This window comes from Peromyscus eremicus, chromosome 4 (assembly GCF_949786415.1).
Source record: "Peromyscus eremicus chromosome 4, PerEre_H2_v1, whole genome shotgun sequence".
In the NCBI taxonomy this organism is placed as follows: Eukaryota; Metazoa; Chordata; class Mammalia; order Rodentia; family Cricetidae; genus Peromyscus; species Peromyscus eremicus.
In genome coordinates this window covers 81777938-81795808 of record NC_081419.1, presented here as the reverse complement: position 1 = coordinate 81795808, position 17871 = coordinate 81777938, and positions in this window count along the sequence as shown.

Genomic DNA, 17871 nt, shown 5'->3' with positions numbered 1-17871 from the left:
TTTGCTCTCACCCTAATTGGCTGGCGTCTCCCCCAGGCTTCCATCTCCCAGCCTCTCTTCTCTGTTTGTCCCGCCGCCTATCCCATACTTCCTGCCTGGCTACTGGTCAATCAGTGTTTTTTTTATCAGTCAGTCATAGCAACATATATTCACAACATACAGGATATCCCACAGCAGAGAACTGTCTTTCGGTAGATGGAATCATAAAAAGGATACTTTTGAGACTTCTTCCTTTACTCAAGATAATATCTTGGACATGACTTTATGCTATTGTATATGTTAATAGTTTTTCTCCTTTCAATTGTCAAGTAATATTCCACTACATGGATATACCATAGTTTTTTTATCCATTCACCTGGCGAAATACACTTGAGTTGTTTTCTGGTGATGTGAATGATTATGCTATGTCTGTATGTTTGTTTCTGTGTGAACATAAAGTCTTTGTTTCTTTAGGGTAAATACCTGACTGAGAGTGGGATTGTTGGACAATGTAGTAAATACATTTTTGTATGGATAAGAAACTGCCAAAATATTTCAGGGGCTTCACTTTTTCTGTTACAATCAGTAAAACATGAGAAATCCCATAGTTGTATGCTCTTGATGTTGTTGGATTTTCATTTTCTGCCAATTATTAACTGGTTAATTAATGTTTTTCAGCTATTTGAATAGGCATATGAGGATATATCACTGCGTTTTGAATTTAAATTTGTATTTCCCTCAAACTAACAATGTTGAACATTATTGTTGCTTATTTACAATCCATTTATCTTCTTCAGTAAAGTGCTTATTAGTATTTTACATATTTTGATGTGATTTAAAAAAACTCCCTTATAGATTACAGTTACAATATCCTTTTGGACATAACATTTGATAATATTTTCCCCAGTTCATAGCTTGTCTTTTCATTTCTCTAATAATACCTTTAATGCAGCGGGTTATTTATTTATTTATTTATTTATTTATTCAATTTAACTTGTTTTTCATAGTTATGTGTGTGGTCCCATATATGGTTCAGAACTCTACTTCATCCTGGAGTATGAGAATTTTCTGCTATGTTCTTTGTGAATGCTTTCTAGATTTATGTTTGATATTTAAGTTGAAGCTTCCTTTGGAACTAAATATTATATAAGCTATAGAGTTGGTTCAAAAAGTGCAATTATACACTGGTGCACACCTTTAATCCCAGTCCTCAGGAGACTGAAGCAGGAGAATGATTTTGAGTTTCTAGACTTTCTGGCTATATTAATAAGAGTCTGTCTCAAAAAGACAACAACAACAAAATAAAAAGGAAGAAGAAAAAGGAGAAAGGTGAAGAGGAGAGAAAGAGAAGGAAAGGGTTAGGAGGAGTAGAGAGGAGTGGGGAGAGGGATGGAGGAGAAAGATGAAGAAGAGAGGGAATTTTTCTAACACAAACTGTTGAAATGACAAACTCCTGCTCAGTGAGATGCCTTTGCTAGGTTTCCCAAAATGAGGTCAGTTTGTGTTGCTCCATCTCTGACTCTTCTCTTCCATTCACAGTTTACATGCCATCCCTTGGCCAGCACCTCAGTAGACTCATGAATGAATCTTTACAGTGAACATTAAAAGCACACAATGAGTCTTCTAACTTTGGTCTGGAGTTATTTTCTATTATTCATCCTAGGCTACGAAACAGAAAGCGATGAGAAAAGGCTTCATACTGTCTTAAAGTTTCCTTTCTTTCTTTCTTTCGTGCTGGGTGACGTGAACGTAGAGGTTAGAGAACTTGAGAAGCTATTCTGTGTTTCTTCCATGTGGATCCCGGGGATTATCTAGGGTCATCAAGCTGAGCAGAAGGTGAGTTCACCCTCTGGGCCATTTTGCTGAACATTTCTGAGCAGTGTCTGTGACTGGAGCATGAGCAATAACATTATTATCCAATTTTTAAAACCAAGTATTCCAGTCGGTATTGTTTTCTCATTTCTGAAGATAAACAAACAGATGGAGAACAACAGAAAGCTCAACCTCCGACAACTTTAACAGTGTGTCCGCCGGTCCCCAGTTAATAGAAGCCAGAGCTAGGTCTCAACTCCAGGTTGAGCCAGGCCAGCCCTCCAGGTCTCGGGTCAGCTCCTCTGGCTTCTGACAAACAGAGGACATCTAACAGTACCACGATGTTTTGCTGCACTTAATTTTAAAAATCCATTTCGATTACAAAATACCCACTTGTGGTTTCCCAAGGGCTGTTTTGTTCCCATGGTTGAGATGCAAACATATTCCTATTTATACAGTCTGAACAGACGGTTTAGTTTGGCTTCCTAGAAAAACAGCGCCAACTTAATAGTCTAGGAGTAGATTGTCACACTGGCTACAAGAAGATAAATAATCAAGGATTATACCTCCTTAATTGAATAGAACTTATTCTCATTAATTAAATGCCAATTACCTGTTTGTCTTTCCTGGGAACTGACCCTTGCAATCAATCTTTTCAGAAATGCTGTATACACACGCCTGCAGAGGTATTAATATCACCCTCAAGATTTACAGGCCCGGGGCCTCTTCGACTTAAGCCATCCCCAAACACTCTACACTGTAACCGCAGATAATCGTCATAAATTTCCTGATCTTTCACCTCACCGGTTCTTAAATTTCCATTCCCTGAGCGGCTTGAAGAGTTCTTATTTATCATACTGAGACACTTCTTAGGGATCAGCGTGCTCCAGCAGGGCTCTGTATTTCAGATCTCTGACCCAGCCTCCTATCTTAGGCACTGGCTATTCACAACAGATCAGAGTCCTTGGGGACTAAGAAGCTAACTTTGTCCTCTGGCTCCCCTGTGCAGGGACATAAAGCAAAAAAAAAAAAAAATCATTGATTTGCAGACAATATAACCTTGCAAACTATCTGGAGTGACTTGACCCCCTAGAAGCCCTTTGAATGCCCCGTATGCACTAATTCAGGCATTCCTTAGCAGCAAACACCAACTGACAAAAGTATTCCCATCCTGACCCTTAGCAGCGATGAGTAGCTGCAATTTCCCTTGAATTTCTAATCCTCTAGACGGCATACTCCTACTCAGACTTAACTACACATTTTATGGCTGCTATAAATGTACTCTTGCAAATGGCTTCGCAGAGCTTTTCTGCAGTAAGTGCCATCTAATTTGGCATTTTAGCTGAAAACAAGGAGACAGGAAGAAACCGAATTTACTGAAGGAAGTGCCAAGTTTTTTCTAAGTCCAGAGACACAGGATAAAGTTATCCCCCGTTTCCGCCACTGTTGGGATGCGCTTTTCTGATTGTCTATTTCAAAAATGAAAACAGGTAGGCATTTTACTTTGCATATCCATGCAAAGTGGAATTCAAAGAGGATACAAATGTAGAAGAAAAAAGCAAACTTCTCCCAGGCCCTTCCCAGGCTCGAGGTGAGTTTCAGTAGTGTTTAAAATTTAGAAGGTAAGACGGTGTGGCAGCTCTGGCCCTTCACTCTCCACAGTACATTAGAAGACATTAACATAACTAATGTACATCTTTTTTTTCCTTTTTCCACTCCTATTTTTATAACTGTATTTTTCTGCTTACTTTGTTCAGATTTATACCTGTAACTGTGATGCTGTGTTTGATGTGCAAATGGTAATGCTGATAACAGTATTTTCCATGTGGTGATTAAGAAAATGCTACTCACTATGGTATCAACTAATATATTAAGAAGCATAGGCATTAAGCTCTTAAAAGAGAATCTTTTCTCTTGTTCTCACATAGCCTAGGCTAGTCTCAACCTCACTACGTAGCTGAAGATGTCCTTGAACTCTTGATTTGTCTTTACCTCCTAAGTACTGGGACTAGAGGTATGTACCACCATTCTGAGCTTTCAAAATAGAATTAATCAACAATTTCTAGGTGTGGGTGTTTTGTCTACATGTTTGCCTGTTTACCATACACATGCCTGGTGCCTGTGGAGGCCAGAAGAGGGTGTAAGAGTTCCTAGAAATACTCACAAATGGTTGTGAGCTGCTATATGGCTGCCAGAGATCGAATTGGGTCCTCTAGAAGAACAGACAATGTTCTTAACTGTCGAGCCATCTCTCCAGACTCAGGAAATTTAAAAATGTCACAAATGAGACCCCTCTATCCTCTTTCCCATCCTATGTGCCATTTCTAATCCTGCTTTCTGTACACTGGCTTGTCTTTCATTTTGGATTCTTTTAGTAGTTTTTTGGAGTATCCCCTGCAGTAATGTTTTCATATAGGGTACATAGGTGGCATACACTTGAAACTCTTACTTTAAAAAATCTCTTTATCTATGCATACATTTTAGGTAGCATCCACAGAGGTAGGCTCCCATATGGCCGTTTAGATGCCACTAGTGTTAGCTATCTTTCCACACTCCCTCCTTTTATCCCGGCTTCACCCTGTTTAACCCTTCATGTTCTCTAGTCCTTTTGTTTCTTTACACCATCTGCACTCTATCTCAACTTCTTGAAGTTTCCCCATGGCCCCTTACAGGTCTCCTGACTTTTACGGGTATCTCAATTTAAACACATGTATCTAAAGACAGACTCAAAGCCAACATCCACATATAAGCAAGAACATGCAGCCTTTGTCTTTCTGTGCCTGGGTTAGCTTTCTCAAAAGGATTATTTCCCCCTCCATCCATTTACCTATGAATTTCGTTTTTCTTTACAGCTGAACACTATTACATAGTGTGTGCATATTACATTTCCATTATGCATTGACACAGTTGATGGACATCTAGATTGTTTCTATCTCCTTGTTATTGTGAATAGAACAGCAATGCTCTTCCAATCATGGAAGAGCAAGTATCTCTGTAGTAGATACTGTGAGAATATGCCCCGGGGGTGGTATACTAGGTTACATGATAGAACTATTTCTAGCTTTTGGAGGGACGGTCACACTGATTTTCATAGGGACTATACAAGTTTGTGGTCCCTCCAGCAGCAAGTGTCTCCTTTTCCACGTCCCTAGCAGCATTTGTCATCATTTGCTTTCCTTACCTTGGCCTCTCTGATTCTGGCAAAATGAAATCTCAAAGCAGCTTTCATTTGTATTTCCCTGATGGCTAAGTACACTGAGCATTGTTTTTAGACTCCAATTTTCAGTTGGGTTGTTTTGTTCTTTGTATGTTCTAGACACTAGCCCTCCATCAGATATGAAGCTTCCCCCACCCCCTTATTTTGTGGGCTGCTTCTTCACCCAAATATCTTTTGCTAAATAGAAACATTTTAGTTTCATGAAGTCCCATTTATCAGTTGTTAGTCTTAATGCCTATACTATCAAGATCCCATTTAGAAAGTCCTTTTCTGTATCAATGAACTCAAGCATAATCCCTACTCACTCATCTATCAGATTCAGGGTATCAGAGTTGAAGTTGAAGTCCTTGATAGATTTGGAGTTGAGTTTTGTTAGGGTGAAAGATAAGGATCAAGTTCCATTCTTCTACATGTACCTCACTAGTTTGACTAGCACTTTCAAAGACGCCGTCCTTCCAGTGTGTGTGTGTGTGTGTGTGTGTGTGTGTGTGTGTGGCCTCCTTTTAAAAAGTCACACAGCTGTAATGTGGGTTTATATGTGGGTCTTCAGTTCCATTCCACTGATTGTGTTTGTTTCTTTGCTAGTACCATGCAGTTTCTTTTGTTATTACTATTTCTTTTTAATAGAACCTGAAACAGGGATGGTGATACCTTCATCAGTGGTTTTACTGTTCATGACTGTTTTGACTAGCTTGGTTCTTTCGTATTTCCATATAAATTTGGACTTCTTTCCCTCAGTTTATGTGAAGAATTGCATTAGAATTTTGATGGGGATTGCCTGTTGAATTTGTAGGCTGCTTTTGGTAGCATGGCCCTTTTCACAGTATTAATCCCATCAATCTGTGAGCATTGAGGTCTTTCCATCTTTTGGGATCTTGTTCAATTTCTTCCTTCAGTGTCTTAAAATTTAATTGCACAAGTATTTTACTTCCTTAGTTAGATTTCTTCTAAGGCCTTTCGTTTTTTGAGACAGTTGTGGATGGGATTGTATTTCTGATTTTGTCCTCAGTGTGTTTGTCCCATGTATACAGAAAAGCTATTCGTTTTTGTGTACTAATTTTGCATCCTGCCATTTTGATGAAAATATATATATATAAAAGCTGTTAGAGTTTTCTGGTAGAGTCTTTAGGGTCTTTTATAATTTTGGGAAGGGCAATGCCTTTCCAAGATTATATAGGCTATCCAACAGTCTAATGCCTGATATGAATTAACTCTTTTCAAGTTATTGTTCAGTGTCCCACAGACAACCCCAAACTTTATAGTCTACTGCCATTTATGTTGGTCAGTTCTTGTCACTTGACACAAAGTAGAGTTATCTGGGACGAGGGCACTTTAATTGAGGAACTGCCTCCATCAGATCGGCATGTAAGCATGTATGTGGGGATTTTCTTGATTAATGATTGATTTAGGAGGGCCCAGGTAACTGTGGGCAGTGTAGCCCCTGGGAACATGGTCCAAGGCTGTATTAAGAAAGGTAGCCGAGTAAGTGAAGGGACTAAGCCAGTAAGCAGCACTCCTTCATGGACTCTGCTTCAGTTCCTGCCTCCAGGTTCTTACCTTGAACTTCTGCCCTAGCTTCCATGGATGGTAAACTGTAACCTGTGAGGTAAAATGAATCCTTTTCTCTCCAACTTGCTTTTAGTCTTGGTGTTTATCACAGCAACAGAGAAGCAAAGCAAGATGCCATCATTCTTTGTCGCCAACAGAGAAGCAAAGCAAGATGCCATTGCTCTTGGTCGCCCTTCAGAATGCAATGGTAAGACCTTATTGCTGAAGACACCACATACCTGAGTCACAGGCCGTGGAAAAGTTACGCTGGATCCCAGCACTCGGGAGGAAGAGCCAGACGGATCTCTGTGAGTTCGAGGCCAGCCTGGGCTACCAAGTGAGTTCCAGGAATGGCGCAAAGCTACACGGAGAAACCCTGTCTCGAAAAACAAAAAACAAACAAACAAACAAAAGTTACGCTGGTACTGACCTGGAAGCTTCCTAACTGGTTGTTTTTCATGGTGGTGGAAAGTTCTATGCACCCCACTGGGAGAGAAAAGTAATCTGTGGTGGTGCTGAGCTGTGAACCATGGGAACTACAATGATGACTGACCCGGTGAGATAAGCCCCCTGCTGCAATAGCGGCATAAATGATATGGAAGGAACTTACCACTTTCTGATTGGTTTAAAATCTGCTTCACAAGATCGATCTCAGGACTAGAACTAGTAATTGGGCCCAAACCCTGTAACTGGCTAGCCCTATGGGAAACCCTAATAGTAGCATTCTGCTAAGTGGATGTAATGATAAATTGCTCCCTAATTTCTTATCTTCATACCTATAGGTTAGGACATCTCTCAAGTGTCATTAGAGAAGTTTCTCTTTGTAGTATGTAGTGATCGATACAGAGACTCACAACTAGTTAATGTGCAAATAATAAGAGACTGTGGTGTGCCCAGTTCTAAGTAGGAAAACTATACCACAACCTTCCCCCAATGGGCTTAAGAATCACCTTAGAAGAGAGAGCAGCAAAATTATAAGAGCCAGAGATAGTAAAAGTCCGCATCAAAACAGTGTTGGCTAGAGGTGACAGCATCATTGTGCACATAAAGTCACTTTAGATGTGAACGAATGCACAAGATCAAGCCAACCAAAATTCCAGCATGGGTAGTGGAGGGCCTCATGAAGTCCCGCCCCTCGCTGGGGAGCTACTGAAACTGATGGCTGCTGGTCCAAGGACAGCCAGTTTTCTTCAGGGGTGTGAGACGATGCTCACGTTCCAGTAGACTGTGCTACACCACACACACACAGTTAATACTATGTGAACTCAGTAGGATGGAGAAAAAGAGTACACGGTTGGGAGGGGAAAGTGGTGGAGGCAGTAGAGGAGGAACTGCAGAAGGAATGGGGTGGACTCAGCAAAACACATGATAGGCATGTATGAAACTATCAAACCATAAAAATAATGTAAGACACCAATGTATTTTTCTCTTATACTTGATTGATAATTACAGGTTGAGTTTTTAATATTAGTTATTAATTATCTCATCTTGGGTGGAGAAACCATAATATTCTATTTCAACTATTACACTAATTGCTGTATGTTCATCAAACTGTTGTCTGATTCAAGGGAGGTCAATTCAATGACTGGCATTCATAAAAAGTATGGAGACATGTCTTGGCAATGGTAGCTCACATGTGCAAGCACTATGCTGCCGGGTCCATGGCATGTAGCTGAGCAAGGAGGCAGGGGGATTATGTTCAGCTGAGCAAAGTTGTAGTTTTAGCAAACTTTGGTAAGAGCAGTCTCTAGACTATAAACATCTGGGGGAGAATGCTAGATGGACATTTTCTGCACACACTGTCAAAATTTGCACTCAACCAGGGGAGTGTGGTGATATATTGTGCACCCCAATAAAACTTATCTGGGGACCAAAGGACAGAGCCAGCCACTACGTTAGACATGGAGGCCAGATATTGATGGCTCACACCCTTAATCCTATCATGGAGATAGAGATCGTTGGATCTCTGTGAGTTCAAGGCCACACTGGGAACAGAGCCAGGAGTGGTGGCACACGCCTTTAATCCCAACACTTGAGATCTCATGCCTTTGCTTGGGAAGCACACAAGCCTTTAATCCCAGAAAGTAAAATGGCAGGGCAGAAAAAGGTATATAAGGCATGAGGAAACAGGAATTCACTCTCTTGAGGCTGAGGATGTAGTAGAGGTAAGACAGTGGCTGGCTTGTTCTGTTTCTCTAATCTTTCAGCTTTCACCCCAGTATCTGGCTCCAGGTTTTTTGTTGTTGTTATTATTATTATTACTACCATTATTATTATTATTAAGACTGTTTATTGATTCGTGCTGCAGGGGAGGGCTTTGTCATCCTTCAGAGCTTTACCAGGGAAAGCTTTGTTACTGCCATGGAGCGGAGGCATTGAAGTCCTTGATATTGTCATGCCCTTGTCAGCAGCACACTTTCACTTAGGACTTGACTTGCTCTCTACACTGTGCTACCTTCTCCATCCATTTTCTCAACCTGATGTCTCCACTTTAACAATAAAGGAACTGAGGCTCAAAAAATTATGTAATTTGATCAAAACCTCACAGGTAGTGAGCAATGGTGTTCTGCCCTGAACCCAATCTGCCAATTTGGTTCCAAATCTCTTTCAGGTATAATATTTAAAATGTGAACTATATACTCCCACAATCATCATCTCAGATTCACTCTTTTAACTGTGTATGCTGTGACCTTCTCAACTATGTAATTAAAACCAGTCTACTGCAGTCTTTAATGGGGGCTAAGTCAAACTGTGCAAGAGGCACTCTACAGCTTAACCGGACCAATTCTTTCCTTTAGTCTGACCCATTGCAGATCAGCATGGCACTAATGGTGGCTGTCAGTACCTCGGGGTTATGAATTACAGCTTGTCCTCCTTCTCTAAAAGAATGATTTACCTCCGTCCACTCAGTCTTCTTTCAATCCCCATGCTCATGCTGATGATGACTAAGAGGTGGGACTGGAACTGTTTGACGCCACAGACAAGAATAATAAGGAATAATCATTGTGAGGGTCATACTCCAAATCTGTCCCCAGCTGTACACTGCTTTGACTTAAATTTAACCTGCTCCATTCCCACTCAGGAGGGGTGGTCCTAGGCCTCCCATGACCTTGGCTACTGTAACTAGATTAACAGAGAGAGACTTGGGGGTGCCCATTGATTGAGTAGGAAGAAGCTAATCAGATAAATTACTGATGGATTCAAATGCTAGCATATCTTTCATTGAAATCTGTGAATAATTACTCGAGCTACTAAGATGCATAGGGTTTCATGGCTCTTTCCCCTCCTGATCTTGCTTGATTTTTGTTATTTATCACGTCTGTTATTATCATGACCTCCTTGTGCTTAACTGGAATTTTGTTTCCTTGAGATCAAACAGCATCCAATTTAGGGAGATGTTTTACAGATTCTTCCAAAATCAGGAAGAAGTCTTTGGAAGTACACATGTACAAATGTATCTTAGCTGAATATGGTACAAGCCATCCAGAAATAGTTAACTTCCCCACAATGGGCTAAGGGGTTGACCTCTTCAGTTTGGTCTAGATTCATTTTGTTCAGTTATATATGGTGGGTATTTTGTTGTTGTTTGTTTTTGTCTTTCCAGGTACCCTAGGACAAATGTGATACATAAAGCATTAAGGCAGTAATTATTTGTTAAAGACATAGTCTGACATACCTTGGTGGTCAATTCTTCTATAACAATTTAATTAAACCATCAACCCTTATACTACAACATAATGTGACAAGGTAGAGAGTTCTCTTTGCCTTTGGCAGGGTTTGGAAACATTAAAAAAATTTAAAAAAAATAAACAACTTTATGAGGACCCAATCACCTTGTATATTAAATTCAAGTCCAGGACATATAGGATGACATTTCTGATTAGTTTTGTTTTGAGTTTTTCCCGAAGTGTCTTCGTTTTTTCCCATGTCTCACACAAGCCACCTACTTGAATTTATTAGCTAAGAATTGCCTAATTACACAGGTAAAGAAAACATTTCGATGTTTCTCCTTTCTTCCAGATTTAGATTCCAGTCCAGAGCAACTGGGATTCCTTATTCAAAGAATCACTTCTTGCCATTTTTTAAACTGGTATCTGATCACTTCTCCACCTTTACAAAGTCCGCAGGCATTGCCCAGAACAGAACGCAATGAGCAAAGAGTGTTGTTTACCTTTTTAAGGGTAATTTTGCATTTATCTTCAGAATTACGTTATCATCTTATGGACAGTTTAACATATTTACTCATGTGGAAATGGTGAATGGGAGAAGGGTAGGGAGGTTCCATTTCCATTGAAGATCTCATATACAATCTTAAATAAATACATAAATTGGTTGAACCACCAGCCAAATAACACAATTTCTGGATAACAGCTGAAGCCAACATCTCTAACCTTTAAGATTTTGCTTTTAAACAGACAGAGCATTTATGCAAAATAGTCATGTAGAGATATATATTCAAGTGGGTATAATTTAATAAAGCACACCTCCCATGCACACTCATCCCCTCACCTTTTTTCACCATCCTGACAATAAAGGTTGACCTGAAACTTCCTACTGTATTAGAGAAATGTTTAAAGTCTTGACCTTCCACCTGTATCTTTAAAATGAATTAGAGGTCTATTTGTGGAGAGTTGTTCCGACTGCCTTTTGGGAAGAGAGGCACACACACTTCCAGAGTTTTCAGGTGGTATGGACCTTTGACGTTTATTATCTGGGTGTGCTCCAACATGGCTTTACTGATGCTAAAATCACTATTAGTCAGAAATGTTTGAAAACAGAGCACACACTCATTAACTGGCTCTAACATAGCACCCAGGGGGAGTTCATAAAGAGATAAAACTTCCATTTCTGATATTTAGCATTAGCCAAACTTTATCTACATCTACCATAAACAAGCTCCTGAAATCAATTTCTACATATTCTTTTCCCAGCACAACAAATTTATCATCAAATCTTCTTCAAGGAATTTATGAGATTTTCCTGTTATATACGTATTGGTCTGCAAAGATCACTGGTGAATGTCTGGACTGTGTACTACAGGAAGATGGTGGAGAGCAGTGCAATTACACTGTCAATTTTCATACTGGTCTCTTAGTGTAAAACCAACTCATTTGTCCTGGTGCAGGTTGGACCACCATGGTTAAGGTTTCTGGATAAAGGTCTGATTGGACCTTCTCTTTGGCCTAACGCTGGACTGAATCTTTCACTAAGTGAGTACGTGGCATAAAATGGCCACATGACAAATATTATTTACCTGTGGCAAGGCTGTGGGGGTAGATTTGCATCACTGACCTCAACAGAGCCTATAGATGTGCATGTTGGTGAGCCATCTTCTCTTCCAAACCTCATCCCTAGAGTAGGGATCAAAACAGCATCTCTTTGATTTAATGTGAGCAGTAATAAGTTAATAATAATAAATTCTAGTAAGCTATAGGGATGACACATAAGTTCAACTGAAGAATGATTATAATTTTATAAAACTTTGTTGAAAGGGAACTATAGAATATTAATACACATCTCCCTGCAGAATTGCCTCTGGGTCAGCAATAATTATTTAGGGGGATGTGAGAGTGTTTCTGTTGAATTGCTTTTAGCTTTGGTCCAAAGTGGTGGTGATGGAGGGGTTCTTTAAATAGCCCTAAGAATGCTGAGCTTTAAGAAAATGGTAGGTGATGTTCTCAGCATCCCAGCCAAGCTATATAACCAATGGGCATGGGTATAAATAAACAGGATACTGCTGAATCCACAGACAGCTGGAATCACCTGCACATTGTCACTTCGCTGGAGATACATAAGATATCCTTTAGAAGAATATCCTCACAAAGCTGCCAGTGCTTGTGTTAGAAAAGCACATCACAGGTATTGTGGGGATGGGTCCCACCCTTCTTGTCTCCCATTGAGCCAGTAGATCCCATATTGATGAAATAATCAGATTGCTCACCTGTCCCTTTGTTCAAGGATGTCCTGATATCACAGAAGATAAATTTGTCAGTTCATAGTTTAGTGAAAGAAAATGATCAAGGAACAGGCATAACTCATACCAGACAGCTTGAGAAGGCATCATTTTGAGTTTTAGACATGATCCCTTTCATTCTCTTCTTCCTGGGCCACCTTTCAGTCCCATCTCCACCTCACTAGGTCCTATGTCTATACAGTCCTTAAACTTAATCCAATTGACAACCCCTCACAAAGGAAAAATTAGTTTTCTCCAACAGTCTCATTGGTTATTCAAACCACACTTAAGAGCAGGTCCCATGTCCTATAGTAAATTGTTAACACAAAACGAACCCAATAGTACTTCTGGAGCTGTTTTATCTTGCAATTTTTTTGTTTGGGCATTTATGTTTGTCTTTTTCTTTCTTTTAAACCTCACTGGCCTTTTGCTTATATATTATGTTTTCTAACTTTGTGTTTTTATGGGATTATTGTGCGTGTGTCTTTGAGTGTGCATGAATTTCTTGTGCTCTTTCTGTTCCTTTTTTTCTGTTTGTTTGCTTTGCTCTAACCTGGTTGTTAGTTTTGTTTTTTTTTTCATTTGTCTGTTTGTTTTTTATTTATTTATTTATTTTTTTTTAAAAGATTTATTTATTTATTATGTATACAGAAGAGGGCGCCAGATCTCATTACAGATGGTTGTGAGCCACCATATGGTTGCTGGGAATTGAACTCAGGACCTCTGGAAGAGCAGTCGGTGCTCTTAACCTCTGAGCCATCTCTCCACCTCATTTGTCTGTTTGTTTTTTAAAGAGAGAGAAAGAAGGCATGGAGTTGGAAGGGATGGGAAGAGAGGAGATCTGGGTGGATAAGAGGGAGTGTAAACTGTGATCAGAAAATATTGTGTGAAAAAACAATTTCAATAAAAGAAATAAAAATGCATTTCCTTATTGTTGTGATTCCTATATGCTATTCCCAACAACACTACCCTTCTTTGTGAAGATAACATATTAAACAACAAAAAATTTACGAGAAGACTGTAATGCCAATCTACCGTAGTTTCTACATCTTAAAAATTATGAAATTGGTGTATGGCTCCCACTGGGACTAGTCTCGTGATGTTTTTAATATTGGTCAGCCCCTTAGGAAACAGTGTAGGAAAGTTTTTACCTGCTGAACAGTTTCTTTCAGTTTTATTAAGGGGCCAATGTGTTACATATTAAGGGGTGAATGTGTTATATATTAAACATCACATTATTGATGAAGGCATGTATACCTACCAAAAATACATGAATGCAAAGCCATGTGTGATGCATATTTATTTCTCATGTTCCTACACAGCTGATTTCAACAAATGTTCTCAGATGAAACATTTTACACGTTTTTGAGACAAGAACCGAGAAGGTAAATCCACTCAACGCATATGCCACAGACAGGAGTGCTGTGTTTAATGGAGCAGATCTCCGTCACTTGATTCTCGGACCCTTTTACGTTCACTATCATTATCTGAAGAGACAAAAATCATGTAGACTGTTTCCTTCTTGTGTCTGAAACAGTCCTAGGTCCTGCTGAGAGGTACCATACTCTGCCCCCCTCAAAGACCCCTTAGCTGTCAAGAATCACTGACAGTCCTGTTAATATGTCACTTCTCATCTATTGATCTATGTAAAGTCCTGAGGGACAAGAAGCTAGCTATCCCCACCATGGGGAGACAGAGGTCAAAGAAGTAGGTTGGGAAGTGAACAAAATAAATGCACTCATTTGTACATGCGGTGAGTGTGACTGCAGGGAAGCTCCTGGGGGCGGGGGAGGGGAGGCATCTGACGGCTTGGTCAGTGTTCACCCACAACTTTGTCTCCTGTCTGCAGCAATCCTTGAAGTGCCAAGGCCCTGACTTCCACCCTCCATACTCATGGTCCCACTTACCGAAGGTCAACTCTTATGTCCAGAAGTCACAGTCAAAATGGATGGACATCTGGACCAGTTCCCCTAGAAGCAGTCATCAGAGGGTGCCAGTGCAATCCCTGGCCAAAGACACCTTGTAGTAGGAGCTCAGCGCAGCCCAAAGACAGAAGTGCTCAGGGCAGTATTTCTCCAGAGAGCTATTTCAGATTCCATATAAAAGTAACTGGTGGCCTTGGATAAATCATTCCTCTCATTTATGTGCTGAACGGGAGAAAACAAGTCAACAACTGATGCATGCAAAAGCATTTGGAGGTGATGGATGGGGACATTATGGTGCATTTCGTCAATGGCATGCCATTAGAGAAAGCCATTTCATAGAGTAAATTAAGAAAGCAAACCGGCTACGTGACACACTTGGAGTTCCGCTGGCCACGCTGCTTTTTCTCCTCCTAGAAGGAAGCTGCCTAAGACTGACATTGTCACTATCACAGAATCCCTTCTTTGGGTTAGCTGCTTGTGTCTGTCTGAGACTTGGACATAAGTACCCTCACCTTGTACTTCTCTATGATGATGGCCGCTCATGCAACTGGGAAGCCTGTCGGACCATCCCTGATTTTCCTTCATTGTCTTGAACTGTGACTCAACTCTCTTCCTTCTGTTCACCTTCATGTGTCAATAGCTTATTCTCTCCACCTAATTATAAGATTCTTCTGAAACAAGTACTGGGCCTTACAAATAAACCTTACTAGCATACAACCTGTTTTACAGTGGTCAGTACATATTGGTTGATTTCACTTGTGATTAATTTTGCTCATCTTTCTCACATGCTGATCTATTGTTTGTCAAACTGATGAATTCCTCAAGAGGTGCTAGAAACACATATAGAAGGAATGGCCTCTGGACTCGGTTAGCTCACAGGCACACAAGCAACGCTCCAAAAGTGACACAGATTGATGGATGTGTGGGCAGCTACTGCAGCATCAAAGGGACTGAGGAAGCTGAGGGAAGCAACCGGAAGAGACGAGTTCTTGGAAGAATTAAGTAGTTGTCAGGTGAGCATGATCGGGGACCGCAGCAGGTGCATGTTGGTGAGCCCAAGCACGGAAGGAGCATTTGTGTTCCAAGTCACTTGCTCTTTCAGGGCCTTCTACTGAAAATCTCAACCTATCCCCAAGGTCATCACTAACATGAAGGCAGAGATGGGCCATGAAATCAGACTCTTTCTCCTGGTGAGCAGGCTCTGCGAATACTCAGATGCACCTCATGGTAACTGTGGCTTCATAAAAATCAAAGCTGATGGATGGGGAGGAGGCAGGCAGCCTTTGAGTGTTTAGTCTGTTCCTGCTTTTCGTGCTGCCGTGGCCATGCCCTAGTGGAAATGCATCCCTTTCTCACCATCACCGAGATACAGAGGCTCTTGGATAGGAAAGAGCCTTACCTCAGGACTTTTCTCTTGTAAGGTATTCCTTATCCCGAAAGGAAACAGGGAGTCAGGGAGAACCCACCACAATGTTTTGTCAGGTAGTTCAAAGACAGGCAGGATTTTAAAAAGCTCAATTCGGGCTGCCAGCGTGGGTTTTTATACCTTAACAAGCCATGCATTCTCAAGGATTAGCTTTCTCCTCTGAAGGGTTGTGAGTAACAGAAAGTAAGATAAAGGGTTGGGTTTTTTTAGTCTCTTTTAAAAATAAATTTGCTTTAAAAATTATGATGAGCTGAATAATGAAATACTCCTCACGGGTCCCTGCAGGTATTAGCTTCTCAAGTCTGAAAAGTGTGTGGTGAGGGATGAATTATACCCATTCCATAGGATGGAATCTGGGGCTGGAGGAAGAAAAGCATGGCATCGGCGTGTTTCAGGGTGAACGTCTCACCAGAGCCCAGTAGCTTCCAGAACTTGCACACATATGCGTGTGACTATCACAGCATATGACAGAGCTAACTGTGTCCTGATGTAGACAGGACAGAAACCATGCATTCATCTCTCTCCTCACCAGGAGGAACTGGGTGTTTTCAGGGTTGTCACAAGCAGACAGGGTGGACAGAGGGAAAGCTCACCCTTGGGGGACCATCCAGAGGGCCCTCTCTGGGGTTCCTTTTGAATCACCCGGTTTATCCCTCACTGTTAAACGATCCTCTACTGCAAAATCGTCCTCTATCTGGCCAAAGCTGACCTCAGTATCCTGATTATTCCCGAGTGTCAAGTTGAGAATCATTCAGGTTCAACATTAAGAGTCCAATATGAATGGAGGCTCTATCTTCGATTAGCGTTGTGGCCATGGTGTGTGCCGGCAGCCCTCTGTGAACCTCATATGATCTGCAGAGGCGAACTTTATATAGGCAGTAGTATACAGTAGTGGGGTTTCTCATGGGGCTTGGGTAATGGTGTGTTGTCTTCTTCTGGAGAAGAAAGGCAGGTGCTTCAAAGGGAAGGAGGAAAATGATTGGGAATTTCCAGAAGAGCCACGCTCTCTAGCTCACACACACTCACCAATTCTGCTAATGGTTACAAAGTAGGGGAAAAACATTCTGTCTTAAGGCTGATTTCTAGCAATAAGTCTGGAGCTTTCTATAAAAGCACACACAGGGCTAGAGAGATGGCTCAGAGGTTAAGAGCACTGAATGCTCTTCCAGAGGTCCCGAGTTCAATTCCCAGCACTCACGTGGTGGCTCACAACCATCTTCAATGAGATCTGGCACACAAAGACTTCTGAACCAGGAGCCTCTCTACCCAGGCACAGCTGTGTTCAAAATGCCTCAGTCCTAAGTAAGACAAAGGAAATCTCAGTTCACCGTTGTTTAGCAATACATGGGAACAGGACAGGAAGTGACATAGGGAAACATACAAATAGAGGGGTATCCCGGGTTCACCAGAGCCACACATTTTCAGGGGACATGGGAGTGGTATCATTCTCGGACCCATCAAGTGTTTTATCTGCAACTGACAAACCCCAAATCCTCCCAGCTGACCTGGTTCACAATGTCAGTGACTTAGGAGATGGAGATGAAGGCGGATGTAATGCTGGCCATCTGTCAGTAATACTGACCTGTCCCTGAAAGGGATTTCAGCAACCTCCTATCATCTTTGTTAGACAAAATAAGGTTGCGACACAAGGGCAAATTATTCACAAACAGAGCTGGAAGGAGACGGTGAGAGATTCAAGGGGAGACAGCAGACCCATGTGAGTGTGTTAGCAACTTGCTACTCAAAACCCCTCTCTAGTCTCTGATTAGAGAGATTTTGTAAGGTATGACATCCAAGCTAGAAAGTCAGGGTCTCTGCTCTGCTTCTCATAAAAGCCCATTATGTCTTTAAAAAGGGAGTTGGTTACAGTTCACAAAGCATGAACACAAACGCAGCACCTCAGATACAAGGCCACTGGACCTCTCTGGAGTAAAGGGACAACAGACAGAATTCTGCCTGGAGGACCTAGAGACAGGGCAGGGTGACCAAAGGGAACACACACACACACACA